Raw genomic sequence first — 12,230 nt, forward strand, 5'->3', positions numbered from 1 at the left:
AGGTTAGTGCTGCATTTAGCTGTGGTTTTGGTTTTTGTGACATATATGCTTGCTTTGAAAATGGCTGTGTGATTATTTTTGGCTGGGTACTCTCCTGACATAATGTAATGCTTTGCTTTCGCTGTAAAGCCTTTTTGAAATCGGACAACGTGGTGGTTTTAACGAGACTCTTATCTTTAAAATGGTGTAAAATAGTGATATGTTTGAGAAATTTAAGTTATAGCATTTTTGAGGTATTTGTATTTCGCGCCACGTGATTCCACTGGCTGTTGAATAGAGTGGGATGCTAACGTCCCACTGGCCCAGAGAGGTTAACCTGTTAGGGCTAGGGGGCAGTATTGACACAGCCGGATAAAAAACGTACCCGATTTAATCTGGTTACTACTCCTGCCCAGTAACTAGAATATGCATATAAGTATTGGCTTTGGATAGAAAACACCCTAAAGTTTCTAAAACTGTTTGAATGGTGTCTGTGAGTATAACAGAACTCATATGGCAGGCCAAAACCTGAGAAGATTTCATGCAGGAAGTGGCCTGTCTGAGAAGTAGTGTTTCATCTTGGCTCTTTTTATTGAAGACTGAGGATCTTTGCAATAACGTGACACTTCATACGGCTCCCATAGGCTCTCAGAGCCCGGGAAAAAGCTGAACGATATCGAGGCAGGCTCTGGCTGAAACACTTTATCGCTTTTGGCAAGTGGCCGCTCAGAGTACTATGGGCTTAGGCGCGTGCCCGAGTCGACCGAATGCTTTCTTTTCTTTTGTCTGTTTACCTAAACGCAGATTCCCGGTCGGAATATTATCGCTTTTTTATGAGAAAAATGGCATAAAAATTTATTTTAAACAGCGGTTGACATGCTTCGAAGTACAGTAATGGAATATTTAGATTTTTTTTGTCACGAATTGCGCCATGCTCGCCACCCTTATTTACCCTTTCGGATAGTGTCTTGAACGCACGAACAAAACGCCGCTGTTTGGATATAACGATGGATTATTTTGGACCAAACCAACATTTGTTATTGAAGTAGAAGTCCTGGGAGTGCATTCTGATGAAGACAGCAAAGGTAATAACATTTTTGTTATAGTAAATCTGACTTTGATGAGTGCTAAACTTGCTGGGTGTCTAAATAGCTAGCCCTGTGATGCCGGGCTATCTACTGAGAATATTGCAAAATGTGCTTTCACCGAAAAGCTATTTTAAAATCGGACATGTCGAGTGCATAGAGGAGTTCTGTATCTGTAATTCTTAAAATAATTGTTATGCTTTTTGTGAACGTTTATCGTGAGTAATTTAGTAAATTCACCGGCAGTGTTCGGTGGGAATGCTAGTCACATGCCAGTCACATGCTAATGTAAAAAGCTGGTTTTTGATATAAATATGAACTTGATTGAACAAAACATGCATGTATTGTATAACATAATGTCCTAGGGTTGTCATCTGATTAAGATCATCAAAGGTTAGTGCTACATTTAGCTGTGGTTTGGGTTTATGTGACATTATATGCTAGCTTGAAAAATGGGTGTCTGATTATTTCTGGCTGGGTACTCTGCTGACATAATCATCTAATGTTTTGCTTTCGTTGTAAAGCCTTTTTGAAATCGGACAGTGTGGTTAGATTAACCAGAGTCTTATCTTTAAAATGGTGTAAAATAGTCATATTTTTGAAAAATTGAAGGTTTTGCATTTCTAAGGTATTTGAATAACGCGCCACGGGATTACACTGGCTGTTGAGTAAGCGTCCCACCTAGCCCATAGAGGTTAAGAGTTTTCCTAGTATTTGCTTGATGTTTATACATTGTACGTTGTGTGGAAAATGTTCAAATCAAAGAGCATGTTTTGGTAAAGATGAAATGTGATGTTAGTTGTCTAAAATTGGATTGGAGTTAAATCTAGACCTTGCCTCTTAACTTGGTACGCCCAGAGAATTGCCCTAAAGGCAGTTACGCCCACTTCTGACCCGAGGGTATAAGACATGTGAGTTAAGAATTAACAGATCAGACTAAGTGACCCGAGCTGCAGCCAAGGTCTAAAATGTCAACGAACCCAAAACGCAACACAAGGTTGAAGAGAAAGAAATATTTTTTCTACCCATGCTACGGATGAGTAGCTGTGTCTAAGCGGGTGAATTCAAGCCGGACCACCTAGCTTCCACTCTCCATTGAATCGTGGTATCTACACTGTTTCATTCCTACGCTGTGAGCTCTGAGCTACAGAGCTGTCTGTCCTCAGAAGACCCCCTTCAGAGCAAGGGCGAGGAATCAGACCACTAAGCCAAAAGGACACTGACATCGTGAGGACAACCAGAGAGTTGCGCCGGAGAAGTGCGTCATTGAGAAGCCTAAACGACCCAAGCGGAGCTTCCCATCTGAGACCTCCAACACGTAATTACATCATTATATTCTGACCCATAAGAGCGGCAGTTCGGGGCAAGGCTAGGTTTAAATAAGCATTGCTGACAAATGCACCCAAATGTATATTTCTCTCGTGTACTTTCTCTTTTTCTCCCTATTTTAATCCCCATTTTGGGTAACACGCGCCATAGTGTGTTGGCCCCTTATACTAAGTTCTAATCAATAGCCTAGACTGTGTTTTGTGTATGTGTATCTTTTATCATCATTTTAGCTTTCTAGTAAATAAATAATCAACTAAAATTGGTGTGGTACAAACTCATTGGTGGGACCCGGGTTTGTGCAGATTCCCGGATTATGCGACGTTCAGAATGAGACTGTAGAGGAAATTGATTAATTAGCGACTGTTGTAAAATCGATATTCTGATATTCTCGTATTTTTCTATGGTAGAGTAGGTCAGGGTGTGACTGGGGGGTTTTGTCTAGTTTTATTTTTCTATGTTATGTTCTAGTTTCTTTTTTCTATGTTGGAGTTTTCATATGATTCCCAACTAGAAGCAGCTGGTCATCGTTGTCTCTAATTGGGGATCATATTTAAGTAGTTGTTTTTCCCATTTGTGATTATTTTGAGTTAGTGCATGTTGCACCTCTTCATCATGGTTTGTTGTTTTGTTTATAGTTTATTGTATGTCTTGCATAGTTTCACATATAAATAAAGATGTGGAACGATACCCACGCTGCGCCTTGGTCTCCTTCATATGACGGACCTGAATCTCCCACCACCAAAGGACTAAGCAGCGTGGCCAGGAATGGACATGGGAAGAGATCCACACTCGCCCTGAGGTGCGTGTTACCAGTCTGGCGCCACCTGTGCCAGCCCCACGCATCAGGCCTCCAGTGCGCCTTCCCGTTCCAGAGCTTCCAGCGACAGTTCCCAGTCCAGAGCTTCCGGCAACAGTTCCCAGTCCAGAGCTTCCGGCGACGTTTCCCAGTCCAGAGCTTCCGGCGACGTTTCCCAGTCCAGAGCCTCCAGCGACGTTTCGCAGTCCAGAATCTCCTGAGACGTTCCGCAGTCCGGAACCTCCTGAGACGGACCACAGTCCGGAACCTCCTGAGACAGTCCACAGTCCGGAGTCTCCAGCGACGGTCCGCGGTCCGGAGTCTCCAGCGACGGTCCGCGGTCCGGAGTCTCCAGCGACGGTCCGCGGTCCGGAGTCTCCAGCGACGGTCCGCGGTCCGGAGTCTCCAGCGACGGTCCGGAGTCTCCAGCGACAGTCCGGAGTCTCCAGCGACGGTCCGGAGTCTCCAGCGACGGTCCGTGGTCCACTCGCATTAACATCTGCTAACCATGTGTATGTGACCAATAAAATTTGATTTGATTTAGTACAACATAAAGTACAGTAAAGACTGTAGATTCCAATACATAGTCTAAGGGGAAACAAAGTAAATGTTTAATGTATTACTGTATGTATGTAATTGGGAACATGTTTATCTTGTATACTGTATTACTGTAGTGTTTACTGTACTGTTTGCTATTTTGTGTTTGTAGAACTGAAAGATGACCACCACGTGGTGGTAGAACGCGTCTTTTTACAGACTAACAGGAGGCTGCCATTATGCAAATGGTAGTTGAAAATAATCTCATATGACTGCGGGAAATCCAACAACCGATAATTGAAAACCCTGCCATCTTCCATAACATCAGAGTGAGCTTATCAACCATAGACCGCATCCGAAACACCGTCTCTTGATGAAAGAAATCTAGAGTCCCATTTGAAAGGAATTCCCAAAGAGTGGAGGATAAACGGTATGAATATGTGCAAGTAAGTCATGTACTGGTATTACACTCTTGAAACATTAGAGACTCATTGATGTCGCTAGTGAACTTTACTATACAGCAATTACAGTTTTTACAGTCATTTCAGAGAATGCAAATCCCATCCCCCAGGAACTCATATTCATAGATGAGGCTGGATTAAATGTAGCAAAGACGAGGAGGAGAGGAAGGAACATCATTGGTCAACGAGTCATCATTGAGGTACCTGGCCAGAATGGGGGAAATGTCACCATATGCGCTGCTATGAGCCACAATGGGGTCCTCCACCACCATGCCACCCTTGGACCATACAACACTGCCCATCTCCTTAATTTCCTGAAACACCTTACATGACAATCTTCTTCAGCCAAAGCAGAGAGGGACAGGTAATTCTGAGCAGCAAATGTGCGTTCTAATTTGGGACAACGTGAGTTTCCATCGGGCTGCTCAGGTCCACAACTGGTTCGATGACCATCCCAGGTTTACAATTCTCTATCTCCCATCATATTCCCCCTTTTTCAACCCCATTGAGGAGTTGTTTTCAGCATGGAGGTGGAAGGTGTATGATTATAAACTCCATGAATATATGGCCCTTCTCCAGGCAAGGCCTGTGGTGGCATTCTATCAGAGTCCTGTCAGGGCTGCATGCGTCATGCCAGAAGATATTTCCCCCACTGTCTGGCCAAGGAGAATATCGCCTGTGATGTTGATGAAAATCTGTGGCTGGACCTAAACAACAGACATGACATTTTGTTTTCACAGTGGATTATTGGTTTCTCCTTGTTCTTGGTCTTCCTCCACCTCCACCTGCTAAGTTTGCTTCCATTGTTTTCAAACACAGGAGTACTCACCTGTAGCCTTTTTATCCATACCAAAGTCTGATTTCAAAGTGAGCATTTATACAATTAGTGTCCGCACATGTGAAGAGGGAAAGTGATCAATTGGTAATTGAGCTTAGCTTGTTGAAGTGTCGTTTTTCTTTTGCACAATAGATTGTAGTTGTGAAGGTTGTGCCAAAGGTAGTGAATTTTGTGTTGTGTTTTGCAAAATGTTTGTTATAGAATTGCAATCTGAGTGTAATGCAACACATGTGCCAGTAGTATTGCAAATGTGGTGTATGGTTCTGCTAAATGAGTTACAGGTTTGGGTCATTGTGCCTCATGGGCCAGTTTTAGTGTGTAACAATTGGGAAAAACTGTAACTGTATGTTTACATTTATACTGTATGTGTGCTTACAGTATGCTCTTTGACATGTATTAAGTCATGTTGAAATATAAAACTTTGTTGTTTGAGTACGCACAAACAATATACAGCACAATAGCTCAATCTTAGTCTTCACACTAGTGTGATCTCGGTTGTCACTAAGTCAGATTAATTTGATGTGTGTGTCTCATTTGTATGCAGAGTTTCATTTTAAGCAGGGAGTACATGGTGTTTCATTTTGCAAGATGTCTGTAGGGTTTGTGGAAATTGGTTAGCTTTTTTGTGTTTTATGTTTAGGGTTTGAGTACCTGAGATGTAGTTTCAGCAAATGTGTGTCAACAATTGGGAAAAACTGTAATATTGACTGTAGACATCCATAAAGAATATGTAGAGTATTTTGAATGGGCCACTGCTCTGATCCACTTAAAGATGTTGAAACGGAACAAGAGCAACACACCCCCTTCATCTTGTCCCATACTCACCACCGAGGACGACAAAGCACCAGCAGGAGATGATGAGCGCTTGCCAGTTGGAACCTCCTGTGAAAAACATCAGACACATTAAAATGAAGTAAAATCCCAGGTGAGAAATTATCTCATTGTCACCTGAAAGTGGCCAAGTAAACATCAGACTCCCTCTCTTTGCCAGTATTAGGCTGAATCCCAATTCTCCACCCTTTTCCTAACTATGGTGGAAACTCCCTCTAGCCAATGATTACACAAATCCAATGTTTTTGAATCTATAATGGGAAGTAGGACAGTGCACACTTTGGGTGAAGGGTGGACAACCGCGATGCAGCCTTAGAATGTAATATGGTGTGTCCTATTGACTGATATGATAACAATGTTTTCACAACTTCTTGAGGGACATCACGCAGTTATTACATCTGGCAGGTTTGTTCTAACTTCAAGCACAAATTAATGTCATTAATCACTATTCCGATCACACCTGCGGGACAGGTACAGGATGGCAACAACAACTGCCTAAGTTACACCAGGAACACACAATCCCTCCATCAGTGCTCAGACTGTCCGCAATAGGCTGAGAGAGGCTGGACTGAGGGCTTGTATGCCTGTTGTAAGGCAGGTCCTCACCAGACATCACCGGCAACAACGTCACGTATGGGCACAAAACCACTGTCGCTGGACCAGACAGGACTGGCAAAAAGTTAGGTTTTGTCTCACCAAGGGTGATGGTCGGATTCGCGTTTATCGTCGAAGGAATGAGCATTACATCGAGGCCTGTACTCTGGAGCAGGATCGATTTGGAGGTGGAGAGTCCATCATGGTCTGGGGCGATGTGTCACCGCATCATCGGACTGAGTTTGTTGTCATTGCAGGCAACCTCAACGCTGTGCATTACAGGGAAGACATCCTCTTCCCTCATGTGGTACCCTTCCTGCAGGCTCATGCTGACGTGACCCTCCAGCATGACAATGCCACCAGCCATACTGCTCGTTCTGTGCATGATTTCCTGCAAGACAGGAATGTCAGTGTTCTGCCATGGCCAGCGAAGAGCCCGGATCTCAATACCATTGAGCACGTCTGGGACCTGTTGGATCGGAGGGTGAGGGCTAGGGCCATTCCTCCCAGAAATGTCTGGAAACTTGCAGGTGCCTGGGTGAAAGAGTGGGGTAAGATCTCACAGCAAGAACTGGCAAATCTGGTGCAGTCCATGAGGAGGAGATGCACTGCAGTACTTAATGAAGCTGGTGGCCACACCAGATACTGACTGTTACTTTTGATTTTGACACCCTCTTTGTTCAGGAACACATTATTCCATTTCTGTTAGTCACATGTCTGTGGAACTTGTTCAGTTTGTCTCAGTTGTTGAATCTTGTGTTCATACAAATATTTACAGATGTTAAAGTTTGCTGAAAATAAACGCAGCTGACAGTGAGAGGACGTTTCTTTTTTTGCTGAGTTAATTTTTTTGTTGGCTATCCAAAATGTGTAATCATCAAATACTTCACCAAGCAGAGGGGAGGATAGAGATAAAATGGACAGAATATAAGTAGAACCGAATCACCCGACATCCCCATGCCTCCTCAAATACGGCTGTCTTGAAGGATACACTAGTGAAATGAATACTATTGACATGGCAGGAGCATATTAAAAGTACTGACGGGCTGGCCGATTCAGTTGTTAAACATTTACACAGACATCTATTAACCCTTGTGTAGTCTTAACATTCTGTATACTCCCCTTGTCCTAAGGGTAAAAAATGACCCGCCTTCACTAAACCCCTAAAATAAAGCAGCTTAATTGAATTTTATTTTACATGAAGAAACAACCTGTCATTCATCACAAACTTTGTGAATATCTGGGTTTTCCCTCTTCACAATGCAGAAAGACTGCATTAAATCAGTAGCAGAAATGGGCAGAAAGTAGTTTTGAATGCATTTTATTGAAGGGAAACAATAACAGTCTTCAACTTTTTTGGCAACATGGGCAGTATTCTTATATACTGTACAATGAGGAATTCAACTACAAAATACTAGTCTTCTCCCATTTTTTTAACCATTGCCCCCACCCACAAGGTGTATAAACAACAATCATAAATAAGAATAAAATAAGATGATACAAAACAAAAATGACACCATGCACCAGCACATGTAGGACAGTATGTAAGTGTGTGTGCATGGACTTTGCAGATGTATTTCTCACATGTGCAGCACATAGTAATTGTTTTACAGTCCTTCTTTGGGGGGCAGAATTGGCATCTCCTCCTCGTGCCTGCCCCAGCTGCAGCGCAGGTGGATCAGGACAAGATTCAGCCTGAACAGCTTTCACAAGTGCTGCAGAGGCTGCTGTGCGGGGGAGGCACTCCCTTCTTTGAATGTGTGAGGTTACAAGTGCCTTTCCCAGCTGCTGCAGGAACACCCTCCTCTTGTTCCGCTTATCAGGCATCAAGGTAGGGTTGATCTTGTTCCATATCACAAAGGCATTGTATGAGGACACATCAATGATGTTATGGAATATGACCAGGGGCCAGCGGGCAGTCATCTTCCTGCAGCTGTAAGTTCCAATCACCTTGTCCAGATTGTCCACGTCTCCTTTGTTGTGGTTGTAGCCCAGGATGATGGCTGGCTTCCAGTCCTCACGATCACTGATCTCAGCCGTTTTGTGCAGTGTGGTCAGAAGGACAAAATTCTTGTTCCTCTTTGGGAGGTAAGAAACTAGAGTGGTGGTGGGGGTGAAGGCAAACTTTGATGAGAAGGCCTCTCTCCGCCTTGTTGCAAGGAGTGCAGAGGGGAGCTCAAGCTTGTTCTTTCTAACTGTCCAACCATGGTGACCTTCCTCTTCAGGAGCTGCTGGCTGAGTTCAATCAGTAGCACACATAATCTCAATTTCTCATTGTGTGTGTGTGTGTGTGTGTGTGTGTGTGTGTGTGTGTGTGTGTCTCTTTGTGGTTTTTGTGGTGTGTAAATGATTTTATAAATGCCGGGTCAAAAATGACCCTAAGACAATCTTTGCACCCTGGTGGTGTACAGCTTCCATGGAAATATGAACAAAGGCGATGTTTCACTTTTCCTAATGTTGGCATCACTCTAGGAAAAGTAATCAAAGTTCAAATTCAAAACAAATATCATTTAGGGAGTTTTCTCTGTTGTTAAACATAGTGGCAGGTATTTTTTTTACCTTTAAAATAACACAAGGCTTAAGAGTATAAGCTCCAGAAAATAGGACATCCAGATGTCAAGTTCACCTATATATCCAGATTAGATTAGAATGAAGTTGCAGATGAATTATGTATTGCACATCACTTCAGTCCTCAAGAGGATTTAGCTAACAGAGTAATCACTTGTCAGTTCATCTCTCCAATGTGGTAAAGCTGAAGACAGAGGATGGTTCAGGTTGGAGGGGGGAAATTACAATAATGTTGTCCTGTTCTGACATACACAAAGAAAATTATACATAATTGAATATCGTGCTTTCGTTTGCTCGCTAATTGTTATGGAATATATGCCAAATTAAGCCTTTGGAGAGTTCTCACTTACACAACCTGTTTTTCTAGCTTTTCCAGATTTGGTCAGTCTTGTCAAAAGCATTAACAATTCAAAACTTTTCAAGTTTGAGCACGTTTAATTCAAACAGGGGTGAGGGGAAATGCTGAACAAGGCACATTGTATCTCCAACTAATCCATGACGGTTCTTTATCAGCAGAATCCCACAGATATTCCAAAACCTTGTCACCTTCATTAAAATTACAGAAACTCTGTCTTTAAACAAACTTTGAGGAAAGTAGAAGTTAATACAAAGCAAACTTGTTTAAAGAATGCAAAGAAATACATCTGAAGTTCAGTCTCTTTCTAGAGTTCATTTTAGGGCTTTAAACACAAGGCTCTGGAAAACAGAGATAAACCTAAAGATGAAAGTCTGAAAATGTGCCTTTATTTGTATGCTTGTGTGGGACCACAAACAGTTTCATATAAATACACTGTGACAGGAGAATGGGCTTTGCAGGGTCTATTGACACTGCCCTCTGTAAACTGTGTCAATGTACTGTATGCCCTCTTTCTTATCTTCCTAATTATTCTGATTTATTTACCTGTACTCCCTGCATTTCCTATACACATTATATTCATGTAGGTGGGGTTGATGTTTGTTTTCCTACAGTATTGGAGATGTTATCTCTCCTGAATCATCTTTCTCTTGTCTCTACCCCCTGCAGTGAGAGAGGGTATAAGGGAACAACTCCGTATAATTTGTGACCTGAGTTTATTTGTCCCCTTTCACCGATCTGGGATTTTGAACATCCGCTACCCTGTTGAGGCCTGTGGAGCCATTCTCTTTCCATGCACAGTAGAGGGTCACGTAGAAGTTGTCTCATCTGGTAAGCAGGTGTGACTGCTGCATCCATGGGGCTTTGTCTGATAACAAGCTATTTCCTCCTTGATCTCTTTGTCGGTCTCTCTCTCAACCCTAATTGCCAAATTAATAAGATAATTAGCACACAATATATCACATTTGATCAGACTTAATTGGGTTGTTTTGTGAATGGATGTCAATTTGCCTGGCAGAAAGGATCAGAAAGGGAATTTAAGGTGCAAGGTTGAATTTTGATAACTTTTTCTCTGACTAAGCAGGGCCTCAGTAACATCCTGGTGCCCCACTTGTCACACTTAGCCCCAATATTTCTGGAGAGAAATGGTTACATTACTCCAGGCTTTGAACACTTCTGCTGCAGTAATCCACTCCTGCACTTTGTGTCTTATCACCCACTTCCCCTGGGTTTCAACTCCCTCATCTCAACAAGCACTGGTGCTTTTGCAAAGCATTCACAGTCCTTAGATCCAAGGTCTTTCTCTCTCTGAGACTTCTAAATATTATAATAGTGTGTACCGGTAATTTGTATAATTATAAAACATAATTTGTGAGAAAAAAAACACAGTCAGCGCTACGTAGTGAGATGAATCAAGAATGCAGTTTGGCAGAACATGATGAACATAACAATTAGGACTAACAATGTCCATCCAACCAACTGACATGATCAGAATGCATAACTGTAAAAAAAAATATACAGCTGCAACAACTAATAAATACCAAATACATAAAGTCACTTCAAAAAATTCATAACTTGGTGATAGGGTGGCAGGTAGCCTAGCGGTTAGCGCGTTGGACCACGAATACTCGAGCCAACGAGATGAAAAATCGGTCAATGTGCCCTTGAGCAAGGCACTTAACCATAATTTGCTCCAGGGTCACCGTAATACTATAGGCTGACCCTGTAAAACAACACATTTCACTGCACCTATCCAGTGTATGTGACAATATAACTTTTGGGGGGTTGATGAATGGCAGGTTGTAATGACCTTAATTGTAAAAAGAAGCATAAAAAGCTTAAGTCAACAACACTTCCAATTGGTGGACAAAAATAGTGTCACTTCCTCAGTGCTCTGTGAGCATGATTGTGTATGTTTGTATTATGTCTGATGATTAAAAGGCTCTGGGTTGGAACAAATTGAATTCTGTGTGTCTCCTATTTGTGCGTGTACATGGTGGGTTGTTTGCTGATAAACCGGAGCTTGCCACTAATAGAATCCCAGGTTATTTCCAGAGACAGTCAACAGGAAATGATACAGATATCTTAGGTGTCACAACAATACACCAGTAATATATCTCTGACATAACTTATTTATTTTATGTTTTTCCCCACATAATAATCAACCTCAAAGGTCACATACTTTGTACTAATTGTATAGCATACCCTACATGCAATAGAGATTGTTCTCAAATATCTGCACACTCTACCACTAAGATCTCCTCTCTCTCTCAATGGACATCGTGCCTATAAGTAATACAGCAGAATGTTTGTGCTGCAGTTTCTCCATCATGTGGCCTTAGATGGAGCTGCAGTCTCAGTCACAAGAAGTTTGGGGCTTGATCACCCTGTATAGAGATATGTGAGCTAGATAGCTGGAGTATTTATACACATCCTGTAAGATAACATGGTGTCTAAGATAGCTGAGCATTATATAGTTCAGTATTCCAAAATGGCAGAATTTGTTAGGTATTGCCTGTCTATTAGCCTGTCAATTCATAGAGATTCATGAACGACTGCGGGTACCAAGGTAATTAGTGAACTAGGCTAAGGCAAGGCATGTGTATTTGCTAGTATAGTATAGTTAATTAATTTGTTTTATCTGCTGGATAAAAGGTCGGAAAAGCCCAATATCAGAGGGCAACATTCGTTTTTTTATTTCGACATAAAGGTTCTCAACATCCAAACAGTGGCATGGTGTACATTACAAGGGATTTAACCAGTCAGCACTCATGAACAGAGAGACATGAGAGAGAGAGAGAGAGACATGAGAGAGAGAGAGACATGCGAGAGAGAGAGAGAGACATGAGAGAGAGAC

This window comes from Salmo salar, chromosome ssa22, assembly GCF_905237065.1.
Source record: "Salmo salar chromosome ssa22, Ssal_v3.1, whole genome shotgun sequence".
Taxonomy (NCBI): Eukaryota; Metazoa; Chordata; class Actinopteri; order Salmoniformes; family Salmonidae; genus Salmo; species Salmo salar.